The sequence below is a fragment of the Stegostoma tigrinum genome, chromosome 14, assembly GCF_030684315.1.
Source record: "Stegostoma tigrinum isolate sSteTig4 chromosome 14, sSteTig4.hap1, whole genome shotgun sequence".
NCBI classification, from domain to species: domain Eukaryota; kingdom Metazoa; phylum Chordata; class Chondrichthyes; order Orectolobiformes; family Stegostomatidae; genus Stegostoma; species Stegostoma tigrinum.
This window is the reverse complement of record NC_081367.1, coordinates 72,251,400-72,269,805: the sequence shown is the minus strand read 5'-3', so window position 1 is coordinate 72,269,805 and position 18,406 is coordinate 72,251,400. Positions and strand designations below refer to the sequence as shown.

Below are 18,406 nucleotides of genomic sequence, written 5' to 3'. Positions count from 1 at the left end.
CGATGGGACTTTCTGACAGTCTACTATGGTCACCTATAGACTCAATTCCAGACTTTTATTGAATTCAAATGTCACCATCTACCATGGCAAGATTCGAACTCGGGTGCCCAGATCATGACCAAGGTCTCTGGCCTAATATTTTGCTAATAACACCACTATCCAGTTAAACTGCACACAGTATTTCACCTGTGGCCGAACCAATATTCTGAAAAGTTGTAGCAAAACTTCCATGCTCCCACATGTAAGGGGCAACCTTTAAACACAAGAGGGCGGCGCGTGTATGGAATGAGAGATGATGGGAACTGCAGATGTTGGAGAATCCAAGATAACAAAAGTATGGGGCTGGATGAACACATCAGGCCAAGCAGAAGGGTGCTCCTGAGATGCTGCTTGGCCTGATGTGTTCGTCCAGCTCGACACTTTGTTACCGTGTATGGAATGAGCTGCCAGAGGAAGTGGTGGAGGCTGGTACAATTTAAAAGGCATCTGGATGGGTACATGAATAGGAAGGGATCAGAGGGACATGGGCCAAATGCTGGCAAATGGGACTAGATTAATTCAGCATACCCATTCGGCATGGACGATTTGGACTGTAAATAGAAATAACAAGGTGTGGAGCTGGATGAACGCATCAGGGGAGCAGGAAAGCTCATGTTTGTAGCATCTCACTGTAACGCAGGAGATAAAACCTTGGAAGATTTTCTAAAAACAAAACACGCTCCTAAAATCCTTCAGGATCCAAATGTAAAGGAAATCATTGGCACTTCGCGGCGCAGTGGCAGTGTCGGTACCTCCGGACCGAGAGGCCTGGGTTTAAGTACCATCTACTGCAGAGCTTTGTAATAACATCTCTGAACGGGCTGATTAAAAACAAAACACGGTTAAATGAAATTAAAGTTAGAAATCCGGGGAGAACGCGGCGCTGGGCCCAGACACCAAACCAGACCCGGCCGCGGAGGGTAAACAAGGAGCTTCACCCTGCAGCACAGCCCCCTTTTGCTGCCCACACTCCTCCTCCTGGGCCTGAGGATGGTGGAGAGTCGTCATTACCACAAAGCGGAGGTGGTTTCGTTTCTTTTATTTTGTTTTGTTGTTTTTTATTATAAAAAAACGAAAAGGTTGCCCGGTGCACAGTTACCTGCAACGTCCCGCTTCCTGGCTGCGCGGCGCCCGCCGGATACCCACTCCCTCAGAAATGGAAAAACCCCGGAGGGGCGGGGAGGGAAAAGAAAACACATCCCGCCCCCGTCTTTCAAGCCGCTGACATTATCGGGGGAAATGGCGGCGCCGCGCTGTCCTCCTCCTTTAACCGTCAACCGTCAACCGACAACCTCAGCGCGCGCCGAGGGGTCCTGTCTCTCTCGCGCTCTCTCCCCCTTCTCACACCCACCTACCCTCGAAAGTGCACTTCCGAAATTTTAACTCATCTTATTAACTTCGCAAAACGCGCAGAGGGGACGCGTGGAACCGAATGCAAAAAGAAGAAGTTTGCAAATCAGTAAAGGGGCCCGCACAACGAGTGGAATCCGCGACCCGGTCTCCGCAGGAACGGCGGGGCCACGCGGCGCCCCGAACCCCGCACAAGCGGGAATGGACGGCGCGCGCCACACCAATTGGAACGCAAAGGTTGGCGGAAGACCCTTAATGGGCAGCACAGCCGCCTAATCGGAACACGGCATTTCCGTGTGGAACCGCCCCCTTCCGGAAGGAACGGCCCATTCGGAGGGGGCTCCCTGAGGCAGGACAGCCCATTCCCTTGATCGATTACCACTCATACAATGACAAAAATCCGAAAAGGACGTCCGATGCTGGAAATCCGAAACAAATGCAGAAATTGCCGGAAAATCTCGGCAGGTCTGTGGAGAGAAGTCAGAGTTAACGTTTCGGCTCCAGCTACCCTTCTTCAGAACTGAATTCGAAGCGTTAATTCTGATTTCTCTCCACAGATGCTCAGATCTACTAATCTTCTCCGGCAATTTCTGCTTGTGCACTTTACGTCTTTTACATGAACGCACGTCAACGTTGATTGATGGCCCAACCATCAAATCGGAAAGCTACATCCACGACAACCGAAAGAACTGTGGATGCTGTAAATTAGGAACGAAAACAGAAGTTACTGGAAGAGCTCAGCAAGTCTGGCAATATTTGCGAAGGATGGGTTACCGGACCCGAAACGTTAATCGTGATTTTTATTTCCCCACAGACGTGTAGAGCTTTTCCAGCAACTGCTGTTTTTGTATGGGCTACAACCCGCCCACTGCTCTGATTGATGGCAGAGCAAACCAATCGCAAAGCAGTATTTAGGCGGCGGGATGTACCGTTGGTTGTGGGCTTGACTGGCCATTCGGAAAGAAATATCTAACCTAGGCCCGATCACCCGCTTGATTGACGGCAGGATTGGCCAATGGGAACACGCACACTCTGGATTGATCGCATGATAGACCAATAAAAAGGCGACATCTCCTGGGACGCAAACCCCATACACTTGATTGACGGCACACCGGACCTATCGAAAAATGGTAACTGCCTCCACGACCCCGCTACTGATTGACGGCAAGCTAAACCAATCGGAATGCAGCGCCGGCTCCGGCCATCTACCTTTGATTGACGGCACCACCATTTATTCGAAAAGAGAAACCGGCGCGGGCCCCGCCCATTCACCTTAATCGACGGCGCGATAAGCCAATAGAAAAGCGTAAGTGGAAATAGGGGCTGACCTAACCGGCCTGGAGGGCGGGGTATCCGGTGCTGTGACCCGCCCCCCCGCTGTAAGCCTCCGGCTTCGCGCTCCTGCTGTTGGATGAATCTTGTGGCAGGGAGAGAGGGAAAAGGATAGGGGCAAAGAAGATGTCGAGGAGGCGCGATGAAGAAGAGTGAAATAACAATAATAACGCAGTGTTTTATTTTAAAATTTAAATCGATTCTCCTGTCACCCGCCCCTTTCGGTTAGAGTTTTGGCGGCCGCCTGCATAAAATAAGCAGAGAGGAGAGAAAACGGGGGCAAGAAAGAAAGGGGGGAGAGAACAAGCGCGTTGAAGGGGATTGATAGAGAAGGGGGGGAATAAAAGAGAACAGGAAGGGGACAGGGGGTAATTAGCAAGTTTGTATTGTAGACATTTATTGGGGTTAGGGCTCCTGTGGCTCACCCCCCCCATAGAGATTTAGCCTCCTATTTTATTTTGTGTTTTGTGCAGCGTTCAAGTGAAATAAGTAACTCTGGGGGGGAGGGTCAGGGATATTTTATTTTGTTTTATATTTTGTCACTAGCTGTAGTTCAGGGATTAAAGTTTGTTTACCCCATTTCCCCTTCTCACCATCTTCTCTCTCTTACCCCCACCCCATCCTCTCTTTTTCCCATTTGGACAGTCTTTCTAACAAAAATCGGGTTTTTTTTTCTACAAAAAAAGTGTTCAGGGCTGCCCTCCCTGAGGGTGGGGGTCGGTATTCCAGGAGCTCAGAGGGGAGGGCTGGCTGGTTGAATCCTCCACACGTCGAGCAACAACAATAGTTACGCCGGTTCGAGGCTGAAGGAAAAGGAGGCGAAGAGAGAGAGTCCTGTGCTTTGTTTTAATGCTAAAGAGGGCGCACAGTTCACACTGATCATTGCATTTTTCACTCCCCCCACCACCAAACTCTTTCCCCCCCCACCAACCTGTCCCCGCCCCCCCATCCTCCGCCTTCCCCCCCCGCCACCAACCTCCTCATCATTTCTAAGCCCCGTTCTGTTTCTGCCTCCAGCATGAGATGGAGCCCTTAGACTGTGTGGACTGAAAGAAACTTTAAGCATTAACGAAGCTGCACGCACTGGATCCTCTTTCTTTATCCTCCTCCCCGCTTTTTGCAGGAACTGTTTTCACTTTATCTTGGGACTTTAACTTTGCGGTGAGTATGTATTGTTTTTTTAAACTCGCCTACACTGCGGGCGGTGTTGGGGGCTGATTGCATTGTTTTTTAATGTAAGATTTCAGGTTTTAAAAAATCTGCACGTTTGGTCATGGTGGTATTCGAAAGCCGCACTGTTGTTCATTACTCGACTCAATCCCTTTACAGAGGGGGCCTCTCTTGGCTTGCAACTGATCTTATTTGAAGTTTAAGTGTTGAGTTCCTTCACTTTGATTTAGAATCGCAGCCGAAGGGGATTCACAAAAGTGTTTTTGTCATAAATTGGACCTGAAAATTATTTTTCTACCTCATCCGTTCGGTTCGAAAGCGATTTATGTCCATAGCCAGGTTGCATAGAAATATTTCTCGGATTTACAGCCTCCACTTTGGGCAATGGATCGGATATGTTTTTGATCCCATATGCGTTACAATCAGTTACGGATGGTGGCGAACGCCAACATGACTTTTAAAACATCTTGGGTAAAGGCAGTTTTGTCCAGTGAAGCATGGTCGCATTAGACATTCACTTGCTGAGAGACGTCTTGATCTAAAACTGCTGTTTAAAATTTACAGTCTAATGCTGAGTTAAGTGTGTGCGAGTCTTGTTTTGCTTTTGCATCTAACGTGAATGTTTAATTGATTGCTTCGCTGGCTAAAGTAGAAATGATTAAACTTGCTTTCTTCAGATTGATGCGAAAGCCCATAGTGCGTAAATTGCAGAGATGAAAATCTGATTTTTAGAAGCTTTCTGGCTTTTGTGGGCTAATTTTAATAACCCCCATAGGTATCTAGATTGTATGGTGATTGGCTGTGAAGAATTGGTGACACTGAATGACAGGGAAGTTTGGTGTGTGATTATGAGAAGAGTGTTCGTTGAAAGTATAGTCAAATTTCACATTCTGATGGATGCACTGACTTGACAAAAATATAAATTAAGACCATTATATAAAATGGCAGAGATTTTTATTTTGAATCTGAGCCACGGCTTTGATTCTAGAAGTTCGTCTGCCACCACGCCCATTGTAAAGTTTATCATTTCAAATGCGCAGTTTATTAAACTACTATTATTTTGTTTTTGTGTTTGTGTCTGCAAGTAAGGCTGAGGATAGATAGTTAAAATAACTGTGTTCCTTGCCAGCTCATTTTGTCAAATGTTCCCATATTCTGGAGGATTTTTCCATGATTACTCAAAAGTTAAACAGTTAATACATCACCTGCTAATAGTGTGTGGTGTCTAGTGCAGATGAGGTGCTGTGTGTCACAATCCTTCAGTGATGGTACCTGCATGTTGTCAGAACCACAAATTATAGACTATTCTCATTACCAAGGCTATTAAATATACAGGGTATTAATTTGAGAGTAACTGAATTTTATAGGAAGTTTTCTGCTAGATTCCTCAAATGCATGGTGATTTTGTTAGAGAGTTGCCACACGAAAACTTCGTGCATTCTTTGATTACAAATTCCTTCAAACTTTTTTTGTCATTCAGCATTGCAAATCTCCTTCAGGTGTTTTCCTTAAGGAAATGAAAGACTGAATGTTTTTAATTAAATAAGGTGTTGTTTTAAACCTGTTGCAAGTACTCAGAATACTGAAGGATGTTATTTACTTAACAGTCTTGGCAATATGTCAATGCACAATTACTACAAATGAGTCTGACCCTTTCAGCTCCTTTTCTTGTCGTAGTTTACTGCCCAATCTCCACTTCGAAAGTAAGCAATTGCTTGTGGCACGGTGGCTCAGTGGTTAGCACTGCAGCCTCACAGCAGCAGGGACCCGGGTTCGATTCCAGCCTCAGGCAACTGTCTGTGCGGAGTTTGCACGCTCTCCCTGTGTCTGTGAGGGTTTCCTCCCACAGCCCAAAGATGTGCAGGCTAGGTGGATTGGCCATGCTAAATTTCCCGTAGTATTCAGGGGTGTGTGGGTTATGGGGGATGGGTCTGGGTGGGATATATCAAGGGGCGGTGTGGCCTTGTTAGGCCAAAGGGCCTGTTTCCATACTGTAGGGAATCTAAAGGTCAATGCATAGTTTAATAAAAGTAAAATACTGTGGGTGCTGGAACTTTGAAACAAAGACTGAAAATGCTGGAGAAATTCAGCAGTCCTGACAACATCTGCAGAGAGAGAAACAGTCAACATTTTGAGCCCAGTATGACTTTTCTTCAGAACCTCTGAAGAAGAGTCATGCTGGACTTGATGCATTCTTGCTGAATGGCTTTGGGTTGGTAAGTTTGCACTGTATGTGCAGTGGCTTACCAACCTTGAATTAGGAGGCACGACAAACTGGAAATCATCAGATGTCATCACGCAATTGTTTATTCATTTCACTCACCTGCGCTATGATTTAAACTTGAACATTGTGGTCTCGATATTGCTGCTGACTTTGTGCTGTTTTTTATTTTGCAATGAATTCAATCACACCAGTGCAAAAGATTGTGAAATTTCTACCACCTATAACATTCAGTACAGGTTGAGTTTTGGTGATGTTTGTGCTTCATTGAAAAAACAGTGTACAATATGCTATGCCATCATTCTTCTGATTCAATCACTATTGCAAGTATCTGAGAATTATGCTTGTCTGTGGAATTTTGAGTGGCCCTTAACGTCCACTAAAATTTCAAGATAAATTATATTCAAGCACTTCAAAAATGTAACAAAATTAGTACAACTGCAGCAATAAACTAACCAACAATATATTTCAGTAGTTTCAACATCATTTTTAGCAATGAGAGATGAGATTACTTCCAAATAGTGGACCTGGCATTAATTAAATTGCTTGTATATTATATGTGTGATCCTTTTTTAAAATCAGTGGATGTGAGCTTTTAAGACACTTTGAGCGCTGCTAATTGGACATAGACAAAATGAATTTACTCAGGTGCAAGGAAATGAAAAGGAACGACTAGATAAGATGGTGTACGGTCAAAGGTGACTTAGATACCGGAGGAGATGAAATGAGACATTGAGCTAAACCACGTAAAAACCAAAAGAACTGCAGATGCTGTAAATCAGGAACAAAAACAGAAGGTGCTGGAAAGGCTCAGCAGGTCTGGCAGCATCTGAAGAAAAAATTGAGTTAACGTTTTGGGTCTTGAGCCTCGCTTAGGATACTAAGGAAGGTCATCGGACCTGAAACCTGTTGAGCCTTTCCACCAACTTCTGTTTTTGTTGTTGCAGCTAAACCACATGCTGCCCAAGAACAATATTGGAAACATTGTCAACTAATAGTAAATAACACCTAACCTACCTAAAGAACTGTTCTTAAGTTGTCAGCTACCTAAGTCATTCGGCTGAAATGATCTCAACAAATTATATTCGGTCTTGTATAGTTAGTTATCTTCACTATAACTAGCTTGATGATTATTGAATCACTGTGATGCAATTTAACTGATGCTGATGTCCGGTCCTCATTTTGCCAGCTGGTCTTATTGCCATTTCATCTGTATGTTCTGGCTTGGAGTTACCACCTTGTGTGCATTGCACCCAAAATTTAGTGCTGTGAATGTTTTCCCTTCACGTTTCTGTGAAATCTGCTTTGTTTATTGAAATATAAAATTGTGCCATGAACCAGTACCGTCAGCTATTTTTAAAAGTGCTCTTAAAAACTATTCCTTGATATATTTAAGATTCATAACTTAGTGCAATTTGATTAATACAAACCAACAGGTATCGGCAAACCTCATTCTGGTCACTTGTGCATCCAAAATTTTAATTTCTTCAGCAATCGCAGCTGTGCCTTCAGCTGCTGAGGGAACTGAAGCCCTAGAGTTCCATCTCTCAAACCGCTCTTTTAAGAATGTCTTAAAAGAAATAGCTCTTTGATTTGAGCAAACATTTGATCATTCCTCTAATTTTGCAGGTCACTTAATGTCAAGCAGTGCTTGATAAAACTCCTATGGCATTCCTTCTTTCATTTTTAGTATTGAAAGCCTTGTAATATTGCACAGTTTTAGCTGAGAAAGGGTTTTTACAAGGAAAAGTTTTATGTGTTCTGAGTACTGAATATTAGCTGTTAATGTTTTTTAAAAATGTCTCAAAATCTTCCCTGTCATTACAAATAAATGTTATAGTGCTATGGTCAGTAGTGATGTTCGAAGGCCCGAGACAAAAACAAAGTTGCTGGTAAAGCTCAGCAGGTCTGACAGCATCTGTGAAGGAAAAAGAGCATTAACATTTCAGGTCTGGTGACCCTTCCTCAGAACTGAGGAAGCTCTGAGGAACTTCGTTCTGGGGAAGTGCCACCGGACCTGGAATGTTAACAGATTTTTCCTTCACAGATGCTCTCAGACCTGCTGAGCTTTACCAGTAACTTAGTTTTTGTTCCTGATTTACATCATCTGCAGTTCTTTTGGTTTTTACTTTGAAGGTCAGGATCCTGATATGTCTGGGAACAACATGGGAAGAGATGTCTGCGAAGCTTGTTCTTATGGATTAGTGGACGTTTGTCTTCCTTGATCTTCCAATGCTAATTATTTTTAAGTTTCTTGATCAATGCTAGAAGCCTTTACCTTCCTTTTGTTTGAGGTTGTGTGCGCAGATATTACACCAATCCTCATTTTGTGAATTTGCCATATCTCTGCTGTTTTGTTTTGATACCTGTTCTGAGTTATTTGCATATAAAAATCATCTTGGCTGATTGTCTGTCTTATTTTAAAAGACCTAAAAGACCTAAAAGAAAACAATGTTAATTTTATGTATTGCTTTCCACAAAGTGCTTTGCAGCTCAGATTTGTCATGTAATTGTTTAATTTTCAAAGTGTGTGCTTGCACCACCTTTAGTATTTAATGGACCCCATTAAATACTAATCAGTCTGGTCTGCAGATTCAACCATTTGTTGAATGTTCCCACTTGTTGCTAGTTGAAGGATTACTTGCACAGTGGTGTAAATTGCGCACAATGTTAGGGAGTATGCATTGCATTGGCCCAAGGCTTGCAGCTTGAAGGGAAGTTTATCTTATAAAAAGCCTGTTTAAAATCTAGCTGTCATGTTTAAGCATTGCTGTTCTGATCACCATGTGCTTAACTTACATCTCCAGTGAAAGATGATTTAAAGGAGTATGCTAGGGAATACAACAAAATTGAGTACTCTTTTGACATTTATAATTCAACAGTTTTTGAGATTGGTTGTTGCAAATGAACGGAGAATTGACCTATGTAAGCAATATTTTGCTGCACACTTTTTCAGTGTCATGTCGCAATGAAAAATTGTCTTATTGCTTGATGTCGAAGGTATGATTTGATCATTCCTGTCAAGTCTTTTATTTTTCCTTACAATGGAAATTGTCTGATAACGTGGGTATCTTTAGCAATATTGTTCCTCATCTGTTAGAACCTCATCCAGTTGAGCATTGAAGTTCTGAATCAGCAGAGTTGTTCTGAATTTGCCAAGTTGCACTCTTTTTGCCTAAAACATAATCCTCTCCAGTTGGTATCAATGTGGACTTCACCAGCTTCAAAATCTCCCCTTCCCCTGCTGCATCCCTAAACCAGCCCAGTTCGTCCCCTCCCCCCACTGCATCATCCCAAAACCAGTCCAACCTGTCTCTGCCTCCCTAACCGGTTCTTCCCCTCACCCATCCCTTCCTCCCACCCCAAGCCGCACCCCCATCTACCTACTAACCTCATCCCACCTCCTTGACCTGTCCGTCTTCCCTGGACTGACCTACCCCCTCCCTACCTCCCCACCTACACTCTCTCCACCTATCTTCTTTACTCTCCATCTTCGGTCCGCCTCCCCCTCTCTCCCTATTTATTCCAGTTCCCTCTCCCCATCCCCCTCTCTGATGAAGGGTCTAGGCCCGAAACGTCAGCTTTTGTGCTCCTGAGATGCTGCTTGGCCTGCTGTGTTCATCCAGCCTCACGTTTTATTATCTTGGACCTCTGCAGTTGTTTTTAACTTTTTCTCACACTTCAGTTTTAATCAGATAGTGGTCTTTCACCTCTGGTACATAAGTGCATGTCTAGCTGCACTCATGTGAATAAAGTTTCTCCACTCACTTGTTCAAAATCCTGTGGGGAAATTAGTTCGAGCAGTTTCAATTCAGTCCTGTTGAACATTAGGGGCAGTTTTGTGCCCTACCCCTTCTTCAGCACTTAATGGCAAACTCACTAGAATGACTGGCATGGGAAATGGCAAAACCTAGTTGCTGATTTATTTCAGAGGACATTTTGGAGGTTAAAGTGGATGTAGGTTATGACAGTGGATGGAGCTTTGGTCTACTCTGCAAATTAAAGCATAGTAACTTGCTATTCTATTTGTTCTGTTATGAAAAAAATACCAAAAATTGTCATAAAATTAAAGTTTAATTGGGTGTTACAGTTGGGAATTAAATTCATTGTTCAGAATTGTGACGATTATAGGGACTAATTAGTAACCCTCATTACTGAATTGAAATAATAAGCAGTGGTGAGATTCTCAAGGTGGTGAATAAAATGGTTGAATGGTATTTTTACTTCTGCAAAATGCCCTCCGTGTTGTTTGAGAATGTGGATTAATTTTGACATACTTTTGGTTTTTATTTCATTAATGAAATCTTTTGAGTTGAGTGCTGATAATTGCACTAGGGATGATGTGACCAATAAAAGTAACATTCTATGCTGCATGTTTGGCATAATAACTAAAAAGGAACTAAAAGAAATTCCAGAAAGGTTTGTGTATGGAGAAGTATTTGTTTGCTGTGTCAAAATTGCCAAACAGAAAATGAGATTTGTTGCCAAGGTGACCCTGACCGAGCAGGTAGGGTATTTTTATTTTGACCAGAAAGCCTCAAAATGACTACTTATTGCTGTATTAGGTTAGCTTTGTATGTTCCACATACTTTTAAAGATTAGGTGTGCTTTTGAGGACTGCTTCATACAATCGTCCTCATCTTCTCTTGTCCTCTCTGTCCTCCTCTTTCTCCACCCCCCCTGTAGAATTTGGTCAGATTTCTTATTACACCTGAATACGATGATGCAGTATTAATTATTATATCCCTATTTGAATATTGAAAGCTTTGTCTCAACATGTCAGTTGAGTAGTATTTAGTTACTATTAACCAGGTTTTAAATGATCCCACACTGGATTCAGGGTGAGCTTGCTAATTGGATCCAAAATTGGCTTAATGGGAGGAGACTGTGTGATGGTGGAAGGTTGGTTTTCAGACTGTAAGCCTGTGACCAATGGTATTGCATTTTAGTGAAACAAACAAGAACAGGACATATACAATTAATGGTAGGCCACTGGGGAGTGTTGTAGAACAGAGACTCCTTAGGGTTAAGGTGCATAATTCTTTGTGACTTGTGTCACAGGTAGATAGGGTGGATAAGAAGGCATTTAGCACACTTGCCTTCGTTGATCAGACCTTTTCAGTATAGGAGTTGGGATTTCATGTTGAGGTTGTAGGTTGCGTTGGTGAGGCCTTTTATGGAATAGTGTTCAGTTCTGGTCACTCTCTGCTGTAGGAAAGATGGTATTAAATTGGAGAGGGTTCAGAGGATATTTACTAGGACATTGGGAATGGAGGATTTTGAGTTATAAGAAGAGACTGGGATTCTTGACTGAAGTGTAAAAAAAAGGTTGAGGAAAGACTTTTTAAGGTTTATAAAATCATGGGTGAATAGCAAAGATCTTTTCCCTCTGGGGGATTTAATATAGACACGAGGGCCAACAATTTTTTATGCTGTGTTGTACATGAGTGGAATGAACTGCCAGAGGAAGTGATGGAAGGAGGTAAAGGTGTAACATTTAAGAGACATTTGGTAAATATGTGAATAGGAAAGGTTTGGAGGGATATGAGACAAATGCAGGCTTGTGGGACTAATTTAGTTTGGGAACATGGTTAGCATACACTAGTTGGACAGAAGGGTCTGTTTCAATTCTTTATGACTTTGACTTGATGACTCTCCATTAATTGCTGCTTCAAACACAAAAACAAATTGCTGGGAAAACTCAGCAGTCCTTTTCAGCTTCTGTGAAGAGAGCAGAATTAATGTTTTGGGTCCAGTGACCCTTCTTCAGAACTGATTTGTGTCTGGGAAAAGGTTGGGAAATATGCTTAACATAGTGTGTGGGAGGAATGAATGGTAGATGGAGGTGGACCCCAGAGAGAAAAGAGTTGAGCAGACAAAGAAATGGGTAAAAGTCAGCCTAGAGGAATCAATAGCTGCTGGTGGGACCATTTAGTGGCTGACAGAGTTGGTTTTAGTAACAGCCCATGTGATGACAAAGCCTGGTGTTTGGGGTGAGGACATGGGAGAAGGTGCCGAATGCCCTAAAATAATTGAACTCAATATTGAGTACCCAAGCAGAAAAATGAGATGCTGTTCTTCCAGCTTGCGCTGAGGTTTGGTGGAAGACAGTGGCAAGTCCACGGTACAGATGTTGGCCAGGGACCAATGTTCTGAAGTGGTAGACAACAGGAAACTCGGCCATTGCAGACAGAATGGTGATGTTTTGCAAAGCAGTCCCCAGTCTGCATTTCATCTCCCCAATACAGTGGGGACCACATTGTGACCTTGGTCACTGGGGAGGGATAAAAGGGGCTCTTGTGACACTGGTAGCATCCCAACCTCTGGACAAGGATTCCTCGGTTCATGTCCCACCTGCACTGGAAGTGTGTAATAACATCTGAACAGGCTAGTTAAAACTAAGTCAATGAGGAAAATGGGGCTAAAAGGACAAGTGTTACAGCTCCTGTGTTTGCAGTGTTAAGGGGATGGATTGTTGGAGACAATTGAAGAGCAGACCAAAGAATGAGGGAATGGTCTCTATGGAATGCCTAAAGGGGGAGGGAAGATTTATTCCCTGGTGGCATAGTGCTGAAAGTAGCAGAAATGGTGGAGTATGACTTCATTGACTATGAAGACAGGTGGGGTACAATGGGATACTTATCCTGATTAAGAGGAGATTGGAAAGCTTGAGAGCAGAACTCTGGGAAAGGTGGTGCATGTCTCTAAGCTTTTTAGTTTACCAAATATAATTTATTCAAACTCGACAGATTTGATCTTTAAGGCTGTACTAACTCCAATTTGTTTGCCTGCTTGGATGCTTTTGTTGTTTTCATGAAATACTCGAGCCTCATTTCAGACCATTCTGTGCATTGTTTTATTCTGAGTTGAGAATTGAGTCTGACAATTAAATAATCAAGGTACTGAAAGCTAATTTGCATTAATTTCACTGTAGACTAGACAGGTTAAGGACAAAAAAGAACACATCAGTCCATGGTAACAGACTTGGCTATTGAATGATTAGGAAGGAGATTTCTTGATCAGAGATCATAGAATCCCCACACTGTGGAAACAGGCCTTTCGGCCCAACACATCTACACCGACCCTCGGAGCGTCCCACCCAGACCCATCACTCTATAACCAACGTAATCTACACATCCCTGGATATTATGGGCAATTTAGCGTGGCCAATCCACCTAGCCTGCACATCATTGGACTGCGGGAGGAAACCAGGGCATCTGGCGGAAACCCATGCAGACATGGGGAGAATGTTGACTGTGTGTGGAATTTGCACAAGATGGAATTGAACCCAGGTCCCTGGCACTGTAGGCAGCAATGCTAACCATGAGCCATGTTCTCTGCTGTTCTATCAAACAGTGTGCTGAGATGAGTAGGCTTTCTATATTTGTAGTTAATAAGTAAAATACAGCTTCAAAAGTCCTGCCAGTTAAATGTAATCAGAAGGAATTGTGATCTTCTAAATAAACTTGATAACACTGTAAATGTACTTTTGTTATTGGAACTTGAAAGACTTGATTTATTGATAGTTCTGCCTTTTGGAATGACCTTAAACTTAAATTGCAAAAGAACATAGGAACAGGAGAGGATATCTAGTCTGTCAGGTCTGTTCCATTGACCGTCGCAGATCTGTATTTTAAGTCTGCTTCACTGCTGCAATTCTGCAAATCTCAATGCCTGTGCGTAATGTGAATCTCTTAAACTGTTGAGTAACTCAATTGAAAATTTTGTTCTGGGGGTTGGGGTAGTGCTGGATAGAAGTATTTGATCTTTTCCAGTACTTTTGTGTGAGCAAATCCTGATATCACCCCTGAAGGAGCCTACTGTCATTTTATGGTCATGCCCACTTGCTCTGGGCTTCTCCAGTGTGGACAGAGTAGCTTGTGAGAAACTACCAAATCACTAAATAATAATGAGTACTTGAATTAAATCACCCCTCTGTTACAATGGGACATAGAACTACTAGTTGCAATCTATTACCGTAACTTAATCCTCTCTGATCATTTACTTGACGTGTAGAGTTGGATGAACATGGCAGGCCAAGCAGCATCAGAGGAGCAGGAAAGCTGATGTTTCGGGCCTGGAACCTTCTTTAGAAAAAAATTTTTCTGTATCATTTAGTTGATTCTGCAGTGTATCTCTCTCCAATGTCAAAATGTCTTGTTTGAACTGCACTGCCCAGGGTTGAATGCAAAACGCTAGATGCGGGTCAGCCTGAGTTGTCCAGCTATGCCATAAATTTCACCCCTCTGTAAATGCCATCTTGAATGTGCTTTTTGTAATTTCGTAGTTCTTCTCTTATCCAGAGTTCCTAGTTTTTTTTAAACATTGTACGAAATACACTGACCCATCTTTTATTGGTTGAGAGAGATCTAGGAGTGGTGACAGTTCTAAGGATCCAAGATTTATGAAGATATGCAACACTAAACTGTAGTGCTAACAAGTCTGAATAAAAGGAGAGTTCTTATTTGTGTTGAAAGTCCCCCAGTGAATAATCAAATAGATTGGATCTCATTATTATCATCTATAAATATTGACCAAACTGAGCTACTGGAATGTTAAATGCTTTCACATTCTCAGTTTTTCTGTTCCATTGAATACTTTGCGGTTATGTTTTATGTTTTGATTTGAGATTGTACATGATCGTGATGCTAATGCTTTAATTTATCAGAACTGTCAAGTTGAAGTACATAACAATGTTGATTATGCTGCTGTTTCAACTTAATTGAAGTGTGTCACTTTGCACTTTGAGAATTCTGTCATCTTAAATCTACATAGAAAAACACATCATCCTTCTTTGTCCTTTCCGTTCTGGGTTAATTTCCTTGGCTAACTACTGCTATGAATCAGAAAGCATGTTTGATACAGGGATTCTGCTATAATGTGATTGTTGGGAAAAATCCATCTGGTTCACTAATGCCCTTTAGGGAAGGAAACTGCATTCTTACCTGGTCTGGTCGTCATATGACTCCAGACTAGCAGCAGTGTGGTTGACTCGATCTGTCCTCTGAGCAATTAGGGATGGATAATAAATGCTGCTTCGCCAGCAATGCCCTTCACCCCATGAATGAATAAAGAATAATTGTAGGATTAAAATGTGTTATAAACTTGAATAACATTGTATTCAGAATAGCACTGGAAAAGAGCAGGTTGCATCAAACAACTCTTGATATAGATGATTTATCTGAGCAAGTTCAGACGTTAAATATGTAACAATCTTACTACACACAAAGGTGCGTGTTTTAACGGCACTTTTATTATTTTAAACAATGCTTTTTTACATGTGTTTAACATGAACTCTTCAAACTAAGACTCCACATTTTCCTAATAACAGTTGTTCTATGATATATTTTAGGTTTGACATCAATCCAATTATGATTTTCAAATGAGCTCATTATAACTTGTGTACATTTTATGCTATCTGCAAGGATCAAGGGTTGGGGGGGGGGTGGGGTGGGTGGTGGGAAAGAACTTTTTTTGCTTTGACACAGCCTGCGATATCAAGGCATACTGGATGGAATTGCTTGATGGCCGACACAAGTTTGCACTTTAGAAATAGTGTTCCCCTATTTGTCAATTGATTTATAGCCAATTCGTGTTGCTGGAACATGCGTTAAAGCAGGACCCTCTGTACTCTGTACCCTAATTTATATTTGTATATGTTCTGCAGGCTTTTGATAGTGGCATGAGCTGGGATGGCGATATGGTGCTTCTTGACACTTTTTATTATGATTTGGTGTCTTGGGTGCTGGATGGCATTTGGGATCTTCCCCAAATGATTACTTTTGCGTAAAATTGCTAGGCTTTCTAATCATTGAAGTGCTGGAAGTAGGCCTCCCTGCCTCTGAATATTACCTCTGTATATGTGCATTTGTTTTTATTTTCAAATCTAGCAACTACTTGGTGAGATTTAATATATTGATTTTAGAAATCTACAATTAAGATAATCACTAGCTGTTGAGTGACTGAATCAATCTTTTTTTGTTTCAAATTAGCATTTCAGTTGATTTGACTGAACCCTCCATAAGACAGTTTTTGTTTTCTCCCCAAAAAAAGGTTCAAGAGGAGAATGCTCAGCTCCCTTGAGTCTGCTTCACCATTCGGTAGGATTATGATTATCTATCATTCTTCCTATCTACTTGCCTGAGTTTTCCTCTCAACCCTGGATTCCCCAACTGTTTGTTTTTCCTCCACAAAGGATTCCCCAGTACTGTTGTCGACAGTGCCCTCAACTGGGTCTGACCCATTTCCTGCACTTCCTCTCTCCCTCCCGCAACAGCAATAGGGTTTCCCTTGTCCTGACCTACCATCCCTCCAGCATCCACATCCAGAAGATCATCAGATGTTATTTCTGCCACCTCCAGTCAGATGCCACCACCAGGTACACATTTCCCTTGCCTGCCTTCTGGAGGGAACGGTCCCTGTGGGACACCCTAGTCCACTGGTACTTCACATCCCCCTCACCACTGCAGTGCGCGCAGTCTTCTCCACCCCCCCAAGCACATTGCCACCCAACCAGCGGAAGGGTGGAACCTGCCCACAAGGGCTCAAACATACCTGCATTTCCCAGAATGTAGTCTACTGCATTTGCTGCTCATTGTGGTCACCTGTATGTCGGGGAAACAAAGCGTAGACTGGGTGACTGCTTCACAGAACATCTACATTATGCTCACAAAAAAGACCCTGAGCTCCCAGTTGCCTGCCACTTTAACGCACTCCTTTTTCCTCCCCCACCCACCCCCACCCCCCAACAACATCTTTACCTCGGGCTTGCTGCAGTTTTCCAGCAAAGCTCAGCAAAAACTGGAAGAACAGTGCCTGACTTTCCACTTGGAGACCCTCTAGACTCAATATAGAATTCAATAATTCTAGGGCTTGAACTCTCCCATACCCCACACACCAGGCCTTTGTTATCGCATCGTCTGCCATTACATGTAACCTATCATTAGCCATTAACAGCTAGCCACCCTCCTAGTCAGATCGTTATTGTCTCTTTTGTCCATCCAACTTCTCTTTTTTCGGGCTCATTTATTCTACCCATTCTGTGCTTATTCTGCCATCACTGGTAGGAGATGTTTTGTTGATTAACATAGGCCCTTTGATTTGATTAAGTTTTAGATGCCTTAATTTATTCGTCCTTTTTTTCGGTAAGATCTATAAATTCTATTTTTGTGGTCACCATGAAATGGCAATTCCTTCTGAGAACATTTCCCAGCCAACATATTATACATCTATTATACTACCTGAAACCACTTACAAGATGCATGGCAGAAATTCGCCCAAGAGCCTTAGACAAACATTGTCCAAACCTACAGCCAGTCCTATCTGGAAGGACAAGGACAGCAAATACATGGGAATGCTGCCACCACCTGAAGTTCCCCTCTAGACCACTCGCCATCCTGATTTAGAAATATATTGCTGTTCCTTCACTGTCACTTGGTTAAAATCCTGAAACTGCATCATTAACGGCTTTGTGCTCCATCAACAGCACATCGACTGCAGCGGTTCAAGAAGGCAGCTTCTCACTACCACCTTTCACAATGAGCACAGGCCCAGCCAGTGATGCTCGCACTGAAAAGTGGGAGGGAAAAAAGTTGCTGAATTTGGAGTATGCAGTATACCCAATATATGTCAGTACTGCTTGTTTAGCTGAAATTTGTTTTTCTTTGGAAAGGCAAAATCTTATAGATCCTACAAATATGAAATAAAAACAAAATGCTAGAACTAAAGTTCTGGCAATATCTTTGGAAAACTTTTCATTCCCCTCTGCTACCTAGTTTGTTTTTTCCAGCATTTCATCAGAGGGATTAGTTTCATTTGGCGTCATGTTTGGTGTAACATTGGGCCAAAGGTCCCCTTCGTGAACTGTACAGTTCTATGTTCTATTATTTGAAGCAAAATTAGATAACATTTAGATTCACAAAATTTGATCATTTTTTTGAACAGGAATTTAGGGAAGAAATTATGGCACTCCTTCCAGAAATATTTTGTACTATCTGCAATAATAGTGAGGTGCCAGATGACTGGAGAGTGGTTAATGTTGTATCTTTAAGAAGGGATGTAAAGAGAAGCCTGGGAACTGTAGACCTGAGAGTCTGACTCAGCGGTGGCTAAGTTATTGGAGGCGACTCTGAAACACAGTATTTGTATGCATATGAAGAGGTAAGAAAAGCTTGTAAATTGGATAAAAATTGGCTTTGTTAGTGGGAGGGTGACGGTGGAGGATTGTTTTTCAGACTAGAGGCATGTGACCAGCGGTGTTCGACAGGAATTGATGTCGGGCCCATGATTATGAAA

At 42.4% G+C, this 18,406-nt stretch overlaps 1 protein-coding gene across 3 annotated transcripts in view; it reads left to right on the top strand.

The window, feature by feature from the left end:
• Positions 1-1,676: 1,676 nt before the first annotated feature.
• The window catches only part of dipk2ab (divergent protein kinase domain 2Ab), a 207,564-nt gene continuing 190,834 nt past the window's right edge, over positions 1,677-18,406 (top strand). Inside the window, exons 1-2 of one of the 3 annotated variants that reach the window (XM_048542127.2) lie at positions 1,677-2,695; positions 3,739-3,882. The gene's annotated coding sequence lies outside the window, so the exon portion shown is untranslated. Of the gene's footprint in view, positions 2,696-2,765; positions 3,883-18,406 lie in introns of those variants that run through there. The other 2 variants (XM_048542128.2, XM_048542126.2) reach the window with 2 other exon arrangements.